The following is a 17,383-nucleotide window of genomic DNA, read 5'->3' as shown; positions in this document are numbered from 1 at the left end:
AACTGGCGGAGCGAGCGCATGGCTGGTTAACCATACAAACATACACCAGCCTTAGACCACAAAAATACCTGCAATCCTGTTTTACCAAAAGAACAACAGAAAAGTTCTTAAAATTTCGTTTAGGTTTACTGCCGTCGGCTACCCACATAGCGCCATGGTTACGCCCTGCCCTGCCAGCAAAATGTCGCCTTTGTGGAAATGGTGCCGAAAACATCTTACACCTTACCACTAACTGCAAGGTTCTGCTACAAGAGCGCCGAACAATTCTAAAGCCAATCTTTAATGAAAAACGAATAAGAACTTGTAGGCAAGCTGTCTTGGCATGCTTCTCGGGCGACAATGTCCAACTGAGCTGCCGTCTTGTAAAATTCCTGGAAATCGCAGAAATCAGACTCAAAACGGAAGAACACCAAGAAAAACTTTAATTAGGTTTCACAACATACCCAAGCCTGCAAATTTCTAAGAAGGGAGTAGGTACAATCCTGAAGATAAAAGGAAAATATACAAAAGGAAACCATCTCTACATCCGACCCTTCAGTGGGAAAACAAAACTTGGTCATTAAGGACTACTACGGAGCAGTGAGACTACTAAACCAGCATAGAATATAATAACGTTTGGAGAACACGCCCTCGCAATACTGTCATTACGGACTGATACTACACAAACCGAACTCTGACAGAGTAATACTAACCAGGTCAAGCCTGAAAAGCCTACAGGATACGCGAGAACTGCTTTAGCTCGGCACTCCTTGTATTCCCCCAGTGCTGGAACTGATTTTAGGACTCTTAAAATTTGAACGCAGTTTTAAAATATACAGTCATCCTCATTCTATGATGGATACTAACGATGTATAAAGTTCTTTTATCTTTTTTTTTTTGTAATGATCTCTTTGTAATGGTTTTAATTAACTGCACAATATCTATCTATCTATCTATCTATCTATCTATCTATCTATCTATCTATCTATCTATCTATCTATCTATCTATCTATCTATCTATCTATCTATCTATCTATCTATCTATCTATCTATCTATCTATCTATCTATCTAACTTAAAGATGTCAACAATGTCTCTAGAAACCACATGACACCCTCCCCTTGGCCTGGTTGTGGAGCATAGACAAACAGGTTTCAAAGATAAGCAGAGCCAAACTGTATTATGTTCCATGCAAATAGTGCAAAAAAATATATATATATATGTACTTTAGTCAAAAAGATTATGTGCACCATGGAAGGCAATGCGTTCCAAAAGGGCATCATTGTAATTAATAAAAAAGAGGGAAGCCACCCAATTGAGCAGAGCGAATGAACATTCAGGTTCGTCATAATCCAATGCATCCAGCAGCAGAATAGGGCAACTTGCGTGATATTCGATGAAACTTTCCTGCAAGAGGCGCTGTTTAGCCACATAGGTATCCCAACATGCCAACACAGCATCATATGGGCGACACCAGAACAGTCCTGGTCATGGGCCAGCAAGGGACCCACCAACAGATCCTAATCTGGGTCAGTGCCTGATGTAGTGGAGAGGCAGATATTCAAGGCCCAATAGAACGTGCACCATCGACAGTGGGACACAGGTTGCACGCAAGTGAAGTAAGCAAAACGAAAGGTAAGCCTATAGCTCACGCTCAGTGTGGCCAACGGCAAGCATCCAAGCAGTTGTTGCATTCGCTGACGGTAAAGTCGCTTTCGGCCTGGTCTGAGCAGAACAACAGGATGGAGGATATCCATTGCATAATAGGAGCAGCAGTACCAGCACTTCACACACCAATGAGAGGATAAGTGAAAAACCACCAAAGGCGCTGGAAAAAATAGAATGTATAAAGGCTGGTATCACCACAAAAATAGTCTGAAAAGATGAATCAAGGCCGAAGCCTACAAGTTCAATAAAATGTGCCAGGTCTTGTGTATCAGATGCATTAAAGATTTGTTGAATTGGTTCCCCCAAATGTAGTGGGAGATTTGTATTCAGCAGTGACTGATGTTCTAGCCACCTGTAATTCGAAGGTCTCTCGAGCAGAAGTGAGAGCGACCTCTTGTTGAAACAATAGCGCTTTGAGTCTGCTTAGTTTATTGAAGTCTGGTTTCAAAGTGGGAATGGAAGACCACAGCGAGCTATCTAAACTCCCATGTGGGGGAGAAAAAAGAACATTGCTGCAACAAGTAACTCTTTCGGAAACCGTCACTATATACGGAATCCCTGCCCGTAACCCGCTGCAGTTGTGGTTATTTAGGATAAGATAACTACCGTTGGAAAGCAAGGTGAGTGTGGGAATTATTGAGGGAACTGGTGTTCCTTTTAGAAAACAGGCCAAATTAGGCGCTGATACATTGCAAGGGCCATTTAGCTGAACTTGTGTACAAACTAAAGTGTGTCCCACTGTAGAATCACAGTCCTCCCCTGTCAGGAAAACTTCTTTATCTTCACGCAAACAGTGAAACGTAAATGGTAAGGACCACATTTCATGCAGAAACGTACTACCCAGGGGTTCAAACCTCCTGATAAGAAAATGTTTCATACATGCACTAAATTGGAAGAGGTAAATGGGTATAAAAATAACATCATGTGTTAACCATACCGAGGAATCAGTCTCCGCTATAGAAAATGGAAGTTGCTCTAACTTCTCAAGATGTAACAAAGTGTATGTGGAATCTTTCATTGGCATAAGCTTTTGTTTATCGGTCAAATTAAACGGCAAAAACAGGGCAGTTGTGTTCAAATAATCCCAAGGCACTTTCCCATTTTCCAATGTTTGCAAATCCAGCCAAATTGCATTACAGAACGCAAATGCTTTTGGCCATGATACAAAACAGACACATCATTCTGCACAATGTCAGTAACAGATGAAATATTGTCCAAAGTGTAAATATGAGTAGACAGAGTATTAATGCTGTTGTCTTCTACATTCAAAACTTTACACAGGTTATCCTGATCTAGTTGTCGCAATCTGAAAACAGCCTCTGCTTGGGACAGCTTCAAAATTTCGTTATATGCTGCATATGCAAACCGCCTTGGATGAGGAGACGGTGGTCCTAAAAGGAAATCTGCCAAATCAATGTCAACATTTAAACGTGAGAGATGTTGTTTCACAGATGAGAATGATGACTGACCCAACCACTGTTGACACAATTAACCCACAGAATAGGTAGTAACTGTATGTGTTTGTGGAAAACGAAGGTCAGGTCTACTGAGCATTAACCCCCTTGTAGAATTTGAAAAACACAACTGGCAAGAATTAGAGTTGAGCTGCCATATTAACCATCCCAAGGGTGCAAGAGTGGACAAGTTGAGGGTACCATTGTGGAGCATACTTTGTGAGTCCTCTAGAGAATATTTTCTATATTGCTGCCAATCATCATAAGCTGTTAATGACGGATAGGAGGGAACATTCAAATTCTTAGCAGTAGCTAAACCAAAATATGTAGTATGCTGGACCATCTCATTCAAGAATAACAGTTGCGAAGGTATCAAACACACCCGATGCATTGGTTCAGTTCCCTGTACCTGCCACTTTTTGTACCCCATATTGATTTCAAATCAATCATGTCTTTCCAATAATCAAAACCTTTCATGGATAAATCGGTTATGAAAGCTTAAGAATATTCCAATTTAGTATGGGTTAGCATGAATATCGTGTGTGTTTGAGCAGTCAATTTATAATAATATGATCTTTGGTCCGATAGATTATAACCCGAAGAGTAGACAAAATAATTTTTCTGTGTCTGCGAACTACCCTGAAATGGAGCAGGACAATGTTCCCATTGTTTATAATTAACCTGACTATGTACTGTGTTCGATTGATGTATAAAAAGTATGACCATAATTTGGGAAACCGAACAAATCATCATAATTGGCAGAATTCAAATACAAGCCCTCAGTTTCAAAAGAAGTGTAATATTTTAAATATGAAAATAACGAATGTACGGCATTAACATCCCAGTTGTCGGAATGCATTCCAGGTGTAATGACATCACCTAATGATACACGAAAGACGTATGGTATTCTAGTCATCTCCGTCGGGCCGTATATTTCGTATTGAACTTTATCCCAAACAATGCCATCTATTACTGGCACAGTCGAAATGGTAACATGGGATTGATCCCTTTTCATCTTATGAGATGAGGTGTGTGGGGCCAAAGCACCATCAACCAAATGTACATTATAACGTTCAGGTAAATAATGACCATTAATCAAAAGGAAAAAGACTGTCACAAACCCAATCCACATTAATAGAAACACCATTGTAAGTACTATCCAAATGTAGGTCCGAGGAGGAGCCAGATAAGTTCTGTGAAACCAGAAAAAGAAAACAGAAAATTGACTGGGGGGTTCCTCCATAGTTGAATGCGATGAAGAAGGTGATAAAGGTAAAGAAAAATCATCTCTGTCCATGTAATAACCCACAGTTCCTAGTCGATACAAAGGTGGACGGTCAGCATTAAAAGATGACTGGAGTGCACTTGTAGGAATGTCAATAGTAAGCTCCATTGATAGCGAGATATAAGTTGGATGTGTCTCCGTTGACAATGAGGACAAAACAGGCAGCACATCAATTTAGGTTTCTACTTCACCCTCCTGGTTTACGGTAGTCGTTGTCGAAGACCTCACAGGAAGTGAAACATCTCTCCGTGGGGTTTTGGTCATACTATTCAGTATCGGCCAAATGGTGCAATTTGACATGTTCAATAGAACTGTAGCTTTTTTCTTTGCTTCCAGGTAGTAGAGGCAAAATTACAGTTCGAGTGCCTTTTAATCCAAGAACTGGGACTGGTGCTCGGTAGGAGGGTCCAAATTCGTTCTTGTCCTCTATCTTCTCCCGGACCAGATCTCCCACTTTAGGAAACCACCCTGAGACAGGGATAAGCACGACTGTGTCTTCGGATGAGTGCAATTAAGGTTTAGCAAGAGTGTCTTGAGTCTTTTGTAGATCCTGTAACATAGCACAATGGTTACCTTCGTCAAATGTTGCGGCTGCTGCCACAACGTCTAGACCATCAAGGTATGGCACAAACATTTTGATGCCAAAGAGCATTTCATATGGGGTCCACCCACCCAGATACCTTCTTGGGAGATTATTTAGTGCATGTTGAACCCCATACAAATGAGTCAGCCAACCCCTGCCAGTACCTAAGACTCTAGCTGTCAAAGATTGCTTTAATCATGGTTCATTCGTTCCACTATAGAATTGCCATCAGGCCTGTATGGAGACGAAAACTGCAATAGCACCCACAGCAACCTCATTGCATCCTTGAAAGCCTTAGAGGCAAATGCAGGACCTTGGTCAGAATGGAAGGTATCACACGCAAATGTTCCGATAAAGACACGCAAATCTCTAATGACATTTCGAGCATCAGCACTACATGGCAGCCAAACCCAAAGGAATCTAGTGCACGACTCCACTGCAACCAGAATATGTTTATAGGAAGGGTCTGATGTCAAAGGCCTGCAGTGATCAAGTTAAATACATCCAAATGGTTGATTTGAAATGTATTGCTGCGTGTTTGGTGGACCTGTAACTTTGGAAGGTTTAATCTGTTGACAAATGTCACAAGAAAGAATATATTGACGAGTCTGCCTATACAGACCAAGCCACCAATAACGCTGCAGTAAAAGAGACACTGTCGCTGAAACTCCAGCTTGTGCAGATACCATGCCTTCGTGCGCGGCAATTATCAAAGGAAGCCTGCGGTCCTCGTTGGGACTCAGCCGATCCCCAACAGACTAAATAGTAGCATAGGGAACTTGTTCCGGTGATAAATGATAAGAATATTTAGACGGGAATACTTGTGGAAACGCTGTCCCATCCCATGTAGCAGTTATAGCTGCCAGGATTTCATTATCAATTTTAGTCATGGACCTTGTAACTGCTGCTACTAAATATGTGGCTATTGCTGATTTGGCTGCTTCATCAGCCAAAGAATTACCAACAGCATCTGCTCCCACACGCTGATGGCCAATAGTATGTATAACATGTGTGAGCAGCAGCTTTCCTTAAGAGCTGCCACCTTAAACCCAAAGCGTTTTATGCTTGATTTTGCTACCCTTAGAGTCTGGATAATCATTTTGAGACCAAAAGAATAGATTGTCATTAAAGGACTGTGCACAATGGAAAGAATCGCACATTATAAGAGTAGGTCCATCTGGATCAGCGAATTCAAGAGTCAATGCTAAAGCCCGCAGGCCAGCCAACTGAGCTGTGCGGTTTCCAAGAGACTGTGTGTGGACTAAGGAAGACTTAAACACACTGTCAACCATTGAGCCCGCCACAATAGCACAGGCTTCCGAGTAAGCATGTTTGGAACCAACGGCCGGCTGTGCATATCCGTCGATGTAAACTATACATTTGTAGTCGTCAAGAGGAAGCAAAAACTGTGGCTCAGGATGAACTTGTTTGTACTGTAAAAACTCCTGCATTTGCAAGCATGGGTCAAAGATGAAAGTGACATCAGCCAATGTCAAAGAACTTGCCGACTGAATCCAACGCGGGTGTAAGGCTTTAGAGTTCGGTACGTTTGCCTTTTTGACTGCTTCTAGATCAAGCACAGGCGATACCATAGAATGCGTTTTCCCTGAGCTAAAGAGCATTCCTTCAGGTTCGCCATCTGTACTGCTGTAAGAATTTTCTCAACGGGTGGAAAACGCGTCTCGGCTGAGGTGTACAAATACGATTTGTAGGCAATGGGGACCGTATCTCCCTCATCGAACGTCAGGTAAGTGAAACTCACTGTACTCGGTACAAGCCGTGTGACTAAAGTAGTTGTGTTATCACGAGTTAACAAGAAGTTGGTCGCCAGCAGATCAGACTGCAAAGACCGAAGAATTTATGTATGTTCCGGAAGCCAGCTGGAAGAAGAAAAGGAGGGTTAAATCGACGCATAAAGTGGTTTGATACGCTGGGTATAATCAGGAATGTATGTCCTCCCGAAATTAAAAAAAACTCAGCAAGGATTGTAACTTCTTAAGAGTGGAAGGAGGCTGTAATTGAGCACATTTTAACAGAAAGTTAATTCATTTTTGAGCTTGTAACCCATAAAGAGAACCGCTAAATAGGTGATGTGCGACTTAGTAAAATTAAATGTGTACCCTAAGTCTGCAAAGGACAAGATGATGTGGTCAACACGCACCAGACGCAGTATCAATTCGTCATCAGTCAAATAAATGTTGTTGACGTAGGAGAAAGCATCAGGATCTATGTTGTGTAAAAGTGACACAGCACGCGCAGCAAACCCACCAGGGCTATTCTAATAGCCCATAGGCAACCTTTGAAATCTTTTCTGATTGTCGACCGCAGTAAATGCAGTCCGGTCAAGGCTCTCAGGAGCCAAATTGTGACTGTAAAATCCATTGGAAATGTCCAAAGTTGATTTATACTTTTTACGGACAATATTGTTTATTAAGGCAGAGCTGTGGGTGTTTTGTACGGCAAACGTGTGAACATGACTATTCAAATTTCTATAATCCAAAACTATGCAATATGAACCGTCCGGTTTTGATACCGGTAAGAGAGGATTATTCATTGATGAAACACAGGGTTCTATTACACCCTGATATTCCAGCTAGGACAAAATGTAACTAACGGACGCTTTTGCCTCACGTTTGAATGATAACTGCACCTGAGACTGTGGCATCGATCGCAAAGGGATCTTATGTGCCGGTGAATCTCTATCCCAGCCAACATGATTGTGATACACAGCCGGCGCTAGGGCCAAAGCCCATTCTAATGCATAAGCCTGTTTAGTCTCATCAGAGACATAATTTGAAAAGCTTGGGAGTATCACGTCCTCTCCGCGGGAAGATACCAAAACAAATGGAGGAGGTCAGTCCGCCTCCGCCAACAAAATGTCATAAGACGAGGTAAGGTTATCCCAAAAGATACCCTTAATTGTACGTTGTTTATCACCTTCAATTTGGAGTACTCCCTCATAAAGTCTATCAGGGGGTTCCACTCGTGTATCAGCTGTTTCCACTGTAATGAATGTGTCTGTTGCTCTCGCCTCCAGACAAGGACGGAGAACCTCTCATACTATGGGAACTTCCGCTGCGCTGTCGAGGAGTGTCACAGGCCATTTCCAATCAAGGAGCAGGGTTTTCACCATCTGAGGCATACTTCGCTGTTAAACTGGCAACTTTTTTCTTTTGAAACAGGGCACGATATGGCAGTTGAACCTCCGGTTTGGCCTTTACGTCAAACTGGTGCGGCGGATCATGTCGTTGTTGCATGGTCTTTCCTTTTCTACGATCTTGACGTTCCCCTCCACCAGACTGTTGATCCGACGAGTCCTGAAAGGAACAAAGATAACGGGAATCAGGAACCTGAAACCTCTCTTGCTTCTTAAGCTTAGAGTGGTCACACAAATCATACCTACGCTCTGAAGCATCAGGTGTCGGTGAACCAGCACGCGAACCTTGCTTCTGCTGTTGCTGATGTTTTTGTTGTTAAATCTTGTTCCAATTCTTTTTCGGAAAGAATGGATGCCCCTCCTTTTCAAGAGGAGGTTTATTTTGTGGCTGAATAAAAAACTTTATTCCCCAAATTATTACGACCTAATGCTTTATACACCTTAGTGATAATCATAGGCAATTTGCGTTGTTCATAAACGTCTGCTGCTGCCTCAAGGCGCTGACTCATTTGCAAACTAACCGTTTCTCCTTTTATTTTGGCTAGTATCATATCAGAGACTATAGGGAATACCCCAACCACTCTCATCCCCAATTCCCGGGCGGCCTCCGACCCGTGCTCCTCTTGAACTTTCTTAAGAACTGTCAGAAGCACTGTAATGGAGGATGTGCCAAAGCATAGAGAATACAGCGCAGCAAACACCTTCCCCCAGGTGGTGCAATCAGCCAAATTGGGAATAAGACCTTTTGGTAAACTCATTGTAAGGATTCTGTGTTTATCCAAATGATAAGTATTGGAAATATAGCTTTGAGTTGCTCAAACGCTCAGATAACCAGAACAGCAATTCCTCTCCATTTTGAGGACGCTTCCCCATAACTGAATTAATCACGATTGGGCTAATAACCATGCCACCATGTCCTGGTTGCTGAGGTGGGGCTGCAGCCGGAGTCACCTGGATCATGCAGGACATATATTGTATCACACTTCTGTGAATATGAACTAAAGATTCATGTATTTCTCGCAGCTCTGCCTGTGAAACACCACAATAATTTGGGTTGGTGTAAAACCCGCCAAAACGGGCCATGTGGCCCCATCGACCGATAAAAGGCCTAAACGCCAAATGGACCACTGTAACATGGTGAGGTAGCGCGCCATTAAACCAGATCATGCGCTCCCAAACGGAGCTTCAAGTGGCCGATGAGGTCTATAATCCCGGAGAACTGTGTTGTGTTCATATTTTAATGAAAGAAATGATCATTCCCTTTCACCGCCGGGAACTTAACACAAGAATAAAAAACCTTGAAGCGAAAAGCAGCCTTCGCTTCAACCTCAAAGAAGATGGTTCCCCCCGCAACTGGAAGTCCATGTTGCATCAAATGAGCAGTCAGTGCTGCGCGATTATGAGCGGCAATACCAATAGCAATTATCTAATGAGAGAGGAAAATACATAAAACGGTAGCACAACACTGGGTCTCAAATAACAAAAAACAAAACCTTTTATAATGCAAGCTTGAAAAATCTTTGTTCTCTAATATAGGAGGTAAATCCCTCGCACCACGGACGTCTCCGGTAAATGGTGATAGGGTATTATGGACAAGCACAAGCAATACTCGGGGTTCCCGCAAATAAGTACTAGACCAAATGTTGGTGGCACCACGTTGCAGGGATTCTGCACATACACAGAAATATGCGCAGGATTATGGGACCTCGGTGTATAGGTGTTAAGCCTTCCTACTGCCTTAGTACCCACGAGCCCAGGACCGACTAGCTATAGTGTATAACTCGCTCTCCTACTCCCAAATGGAGTATCCAATGATTGGCACCCCGGAACAAAACACTCCCGGATCTCTCAGGAATCGCAGTAACAAGACACACCTTTTCGCTCACATTCTCGTACCTGTCGTACTTGACAGAAACACGAAAATAGTTGAAAATATTTATTTTAACTAAAGCGCTCTAAAATGCAGTAAACGAGCCACTACCTGCAGCAAAATGCATAATATCAACACAGTTAGCATTGCAGCAAGGCCATATATCAGAATGGGAGATATTATTTTATAAAGACAGTGGATAAAGAAGTGTAAGGCCTAACCACCCTGCCCTTGGTAAGTATTATTATATAATAGAAGATCTCTGGGCTTTGTCAGCAGACCCCATACCTCAGGCCATAGATCGTATTTCTACATCACAGGTGCGGGTTGCTCTTCTCCCTGGAAAGGTCCCTCTCCAAGTGTGTGTTACCTAAACATGCATCCTCATAATATCCAAATACGAGTCTCCAGCAAAAACAACTGCGTTGGTATGTTTTGTCTAAGTGCTAGGGCCTGACCAGAACAGAATAACAAGAGTCAGTGTTTATCGACCTTGCTCACTATGTTCAGAATGAACTCCAGCAGAGAGTTTTCATGTGAAAGGCATAAACAGAGTCGTGCAAAATAAAGACATGCAGTGTTGTGCATAAAGTAGCATCATGGCTACCGGGCTCATGCTAACTTAAAGATGTTGACAATGTCTCTAGTAACCATGTAATAGGAGCACTCCTTTGTCTTCAATGGAGATCCCAATTAGAGCACTGGAATGTTGAGCGTTCCATTGTAGACAATGGAGTGCTCCGGGCTTCTACTGGCTGGTAGAAGCCCAGAAAGCAACATTCCAAGGTTGTTTTCATTTCACAGCTGTTGTTGTGAACAAACCCCTCTCAAAGCCAAAAGGAATCATATCCCCTCGGGGTCTGAGAGGCCTTTTTGTTTTACAAATTATAACATTATGCTCTCTAGGTCGAGCTGAAGGCTCGGGCTTTTAAAGCTGGAGCGGGCTTTAATGGCCGGTAGAGCCCACTACGGTGGGCTCTAAGGCTATATCCAAGGCTATAATACAAACTATTGGCAGAATCCCTGTTCATGGTGCACTGGACATATGATGACAGATCAAAGTCAGGACAATATGAAAAATATAAAAACGACATATATTTCTAATTCTGCACTACCCATTGGATTGGTGCAAGCCAGACCTCCTTTGCCCTGACTTACCTCTGTGATAAATTGCTCTTGCCCAGATTAGCTGGACAGAACTACATGACAAACAAGACATTTGTCAGATTTTCAACATTTTCTTCCCCCGTAATATTGTAGATTTCTTTAGTCTTCCTCAAAAAGGAACACACATCTCTCAATGCTTGAACCTATTGCGTGTTTCTCTACTTTGCCAAGTGAGGCGGTGAACAGACAAGAGTAGTGTTGGACCTGTGCCTTTTTTCGAAATCTCCCCAAGTTGTTTTCCTTCTGTTGCTGTATTTGTTTTTGTTGGCATTAGGACTCTGTACTTTTTCCCAGCTAATCAGTGGTAAAGTGCTTGTGCTTTCTCTTTAAAACAAGGTATAATTGGCTTACACCTAATTGGTACCTTTATTGTAGTAAGTGGTACTACATGCACCCAGGGCCTGCAAATTAAAGGATACTAGTAGGCCTGCAGCACTCATTGTGCCACCCTCTAAAGTAGCCTTTTAAAACAACTCAGGTCAGCCACTGCGGCCTGTGGTGCAGTTTTAAACTGCCATTTCAACCAGGCATATAAACCTTTTGCCAGATGTAAACCTTCCTTTTTAATATATATGTCACCCCTAAGTTAGGCGCTAAAGGCTCATAGGGCAGGGCGCCTTGTATTTAAAAAGTTGGTTTAGTTTTTGCATGTCTTGGTAGTGTTTTTTTACTATTTTAAGGCCTATCTCTCACATGTACTAACATAGGTTTAGCTTATTACATTTAATAAGTAATAAAGTTTGGTTGGGAGCAGACCCAACTAATATGCTGTCAGACTCAAATTAATTGTAATGTAAAATCCTCTTTACTGGGAAAGTCGGATTTTAAGTCTCAATTCTAAAAATGCCACTTTTAGGAAGTTCGCTTTTTCTAGTCCAAACTATTAGTGCTTTCTGCCTTTATCTTGGTCTACTACTTTTTTTGCTATATTTTTATTTACGAATAAGATGTAATAGTCTCATGTAGGTAACATCAGATGTAATTGGAAATTATGACGGGCTTGTGCCTGATGCCAAGGGCATTAGCATCCTGTTGTTGTCTAATTTATTAGACTTCTGCTTCTACAGCATTCTGACTTCTGCTGTATATCTCATCCTCCTCATGGTCACTGTCACATGCTGCTTCATTATAGTGATGTGCAGCATGCAAGAAATGATTATTGTGCAACAAACCTTACTTGGCTTATTTACCCATGCTGAACCTGTGCGATACATTAGTTGAAATTTATGGGCTTGATTTAGAGGTTGAGGGATGGCTGTATGTCTGACAGACTTGAAAGACATGTAGTCCCCCAAATCTGGAGATGTCTGCTGGTCTTACATGCATCTCTTAACATTGGCAGGTATCGCTGTCATGACGGTTCATGCCAATGTTGTAAGACATTGAAAGATGGCTCCATCAAACAGAATGTTATTAATTATTATGCCTTTTCTCTCATAGGTATTCCCCGTTTAGCTTTGACATGTTGCTCATTTAAAAGTGAAAGCCTGTGATTGACATAAAACACACATTTGTTTAATGTCACGTCTTTCTTTACAATGTGATATTCTTCACCGCTTGAATATATTCACAGCATTCAATCTGAGTATTCTACTTTGTTCTAAATGATTATTATCAAGTTATAAACAGAGTTCCATTGTAAGCTGATAACTGTTTTCTTGTTTGTTGTTATAAAAATAACAGCATCACAGAATGGAAATAAGCAAAAGTACATCAATTGTCTATGTTCAACAATGACTAAATAATGTTTTATAAGTGATAAGGTGCCAAGGTTCTCCACTGCAGTCTGTTACAAAAACAACTTTCCTTCAAGGATCAGTGTACAAAGGATTAGGGGGAATTGGATCGAGAAGAGACTGCTTTTTTGTTTTTTCACTTCTTTGATATTCTTGCTCCTATTGTTTCAACATGCCTTCATTTCTTGTCTCTTACTGGACAAAAAACACTTGGTACACAGAATATACATATTCATAATTTACTATCAGTAATTCTAGGAGCTATAAATACTATGCACATGCTATTCACTGGAAAAATTAAATAGTCTACATAACCATTTTTGCCCCTCTTCTGTTGTTATATATCAATTGCAGTATTATAGAGATATACATAAATATACATAAGTATTCTTAATGAGTCATTCACTTTAAAGTGTTAACAGTTCCCAGATTCAGTGGCGTCTATTCTGAAGAGAAAGATGCTACTCTGAATTGAACTGCCGAGGGTCTTCCTCACAAGTTCCAAAAATGGAAAGCTCACCTCAGTTATACAAGAGGCCTAGACAAAAACCTCACTGAAGGGGCTGAGACACTAGCATAGAAACTCTTCCTACAGTGCACATGCACTGGAGAGTCAAGGAGCAACAAGCACACCAGATGTGAGGTAGGACAGAGGGAAAATAAAATAGGGAACAACAACTCAAAACTATGACAAGGGGTCCCCTTAAGAAACACATGTAAATGAGACACTAGTCCCTTCAGGTTGCGGTCAATTGAAGTGTGCAGTGGAAGGAGCTTGCATCAGCAATATTTAATTGCAAGTATCACAAGGCATGACACTTAGAGTTTGTGGGCCCCTACAGTATATTCCGTTGGTGGTTTTGGAAAGTCTCTTACATAGGGTTTGCCAATGGTTTTGCAACTGGATATCTAATTCCAGCCTTATAACATAAACTATGACTTAGGAAACGTTGTTCAGGTAACACTACGGCTATGCTATTTACCTTCCTGACAAGAAGCTCAGGACAAAGTGTGAAGGATTAGAGAGGGAACTCTGTACCAGGCGGAAAAATTGATACAGGCCCGCTGAATTATCCACCTTTTCAGAAGGCTAGCAGAAGCCATTCACCCTTCACTTGCTGGGCTGATCAGCCCAGTTGTGAGCACAGACAAGAATAGCAGATCTTGCTATCATAATGAACATAAAGATTTATTGTTCAAACAGGTATGTGGGTATGAGCCATTTGAGACTCAAATTAGAATTAGGCCTTCTTATAAAAGATTCTGCTAAGATAAGCTTATTAAGTAAAGAAATGAGAGTGAGATTTGTATAAAATACACTACTGATACATGCTGTTCATGCTTTTAGCAAATGCTGCCTTTACCAGTCTATTTTTCTTTATTGCAGTTACAATTCATATTGTATACACTAGGATAGGATTTTGATTTTAAAAATATGCTAGGCAGATCGCCTTTTACTTGATCTCTTACTAACATATGCAATTTGAACAATTACCTGTAACTGGAAAAACACACGCAAAGCTTCTTTCTAATCCTGGATCAATTGGGTGTCACATATCAGTGGGGCGGACAATATCACCATGCAACACTCCCTATTGAAACCGTAAACAAATATATATTTGGAAGTTCTTAGATAAATATTTTGCTACTAACAAACCACCATAAACTGTACACAATTTCCCTTATGATCTCAACTAGGTGCAGTTATCCCCTATACCTCAAAGGGAAGAATAGGAATTCTCATGGAAGTGTGCACCCTTATATAGCAAACCTGCTCTATATCCTCACCAAGTCATGTGATTATTTAAATTATTCTAATGTTTAGTATGTATGCAACAACTTACAGCAGCCATTTCCAAGAGACCTTATGATTCACTATACTACCTGTACCTATTTGTAGCCCTTGTATTTATTTAAAAAACAAAACGTATTTAAAATGACAACAATACATCTTTAGAATGTATCCTTGGTTTCCTGGTGCTACTGTGTGTGTTTTTGTTAATGAAAGAGAGTTTGGAGTTCCACTGACTATCCCTGTTTTTCTCACAGTATTAACCATTGCCTAAAATACATCTCACACAAATATTACTCAGTGGTGTGAAGGGTGGTTGCAGTTTGATGGATGTTCTGCCTTTGGTTGGCACATCGACTAAGTCCTTAGTCCCAGTGGGTCTAGGAAACCAAATTCTGGACCTTTATTCTAGAAAATACAAATGTGTGAAGGATGGCTGTCCATCAAGCGTTTTTTGCTTTTCTCAAAATGAAACTCCCAAAGTGGGAGTTTGTTTTAAAAAAAAAAGTAAAACTAATAACTCCCATGCATTGGAGGTTTTCTCTAATGATGTGGGGCACATTTTTTTATTTTTACAATCCCTTGGTGTCTGGGTCACAGAGCAAGAGATTGACCCTGAAAGATTAAGTGGGGGCTCCTCCGGTGTAAACACAACTTTCGCCTTAAATAGACTGTGGGGCTGGACCATTGCCAAATTATAATGATGCTTTCGCTCCAATAAACTCTAAATTAATAACTTTCATGTAATGAACAGAAAACTCCAGTCTTACCACGGTTGCCAATACAAGGATCGAATAATAGTCCCACTTTGCCCATCGTGTTCCTTTGGGCCAAAGCCTGGCCAGACAGAGTTTGTGACAATGGATTGTGGAGCCTCATTGTGAAATCTTCAAGTAACTACAAGATTCAAAATCATGTGCAATTTAACTTCAAACTAGAACTAACAACCAACAGTAAACATAGTATTATGTTCAATGTTCTACGAGTGATGAGCCCCTAGATGCCTCATCACTGTGATTCAAACTAACTCATGAATTGTCCCTTTTGCCAACCAGCAACAGTACAATAAAATTAGTGGGCTGCCTTTGGGTCTTTTGGGGTTGGATAGGTCTCTACCCAAGCACAGATTGGTGATTTATAGGGATGTAATCGATAGCAGCACATAGAATTGTATGCTATGCTTCAGTCTTTTGATACCTTGGCTATGGTCCAGGTGCCACATTACTCTGCTCCTGCCCCAAAGATAATTGTTGTTGCTGCAGGTCAACGGATACCACCTGCATGCCAATATCTCAGCTGCCTGCCTACCTGTCTTGATGTAATGTAAATACCACAAACAACTTTTTTCGGAGGCAGAGGTGATGGTGGACGGTGCATGTGCATTGGGGTGAGTCTGAAATGTGATTGTTCTCCTGAACTGGCATATGGCAAATGCTCTAACTCCAGAAGAACTCATTACTGATGGTGCTGTCAGACCCATTTTGGTCCAGGCAGTAAACTTTCTGTAAGGAGGAGGAGCACAGAATTGATTCCTTGCTGTCACGGCAGACCCAAGACTTTCTGCAGACAGTCTGTCTTAAGTACAGAAAGCCAGTGGAGTGTTTGAGTCAAAGGATTACAGTACTGGTCAGTATTAAAGAAAGCAGTGGGCTGGAATCATAAATGGACCCATTGACCAGATTGGAGCACTCAGAGCTGGGAGTCTACTAGGGCTTCAGTGCAAAAAAGACTGGGTCCTACATAATGCTGTGCAGGAAGACATCACATTTGGTCATGACACCGTGCAGCTGTACAATAACACCATCTGCAGGTCAGGCTACAAAAACACATACTGACTAGCAATCAGGCAATGGCATCAACAAATGGAGGATGGATGACCACCTACCATTTAGAGAAGTCAGGCAAGGTGGCATTTATCCAGTGGCGTGAGTTTGTGACGGTCCCGGCAGGAGCGACATGCTAATACTTAATGCAGGATTAGCACATGTCTCTCACCACGTAGGCCAATCGGGCCTTATTAGCAGATCTGATTGTAGAATTGCCATGGTGAAGAGCCAAGAGAGATCACCAATACTGGCCTGGAAGAGACTTGAGTCTACAAGACATCCAGTCATTAGAGATGACTGAGACTGAGGTCAGCAACTGAGCAGTAAATGGATGTTAGGTTTTCAGGTTGCTTGAAGTCCATGGATGGACTGTGCATATGCATGACACTTTGATGTAATAGGGTTAATTTAAGAAATTATCATCTTTTGCGCAATGTAAGGGCCTAGGCAGGGGTTGATAACAGCTGAAACACAACTAATACGCCTGTAAAAGGTCTGTAACCAACTTACTTCCTTCTATCTATGACATCTTAGTGGCGACATAAAAATGATATCCATGTAGTTTATTGACAGTGCTTCAAGTTGTTAACATTGAATGTTCTATCCAGCACAATCATTATTTAACTACATACTGACTGATGTCCAGCATATGTCATGTGAGAGGGAGGCAAATGAAAGAAACATCTCTTGCTTGCATACACTGCTACAGTCTGCATGCTGTAAACAATCCTTCAGTTGCCATTCACAACTCACCAGTACATGTTTAAAATCACTTCAACATAGAGGAAATATTACATTAATTAATTAGAACAAATTGACTTCTGAAACTTACACTGTCGAATGATTGTTTAATCTGTTGTGCAGAAA

The sequence above is a fragment of the Triturus cristatus genome, chromosome 9 (genome assembly GCF_964204655.1).
Source record: "Triturus cristatus chromosome 9, aTriCri1.1, whole genome shotgun sequence".
Lineage (NCBI taxonomy): Eukaryota > Metazoa > Chordata > Amphibia > Caudata > Salamandridae > Triturus > Triturus cristatus.
Note: the sequence above shows the minus strand (reverse complement) of the source record.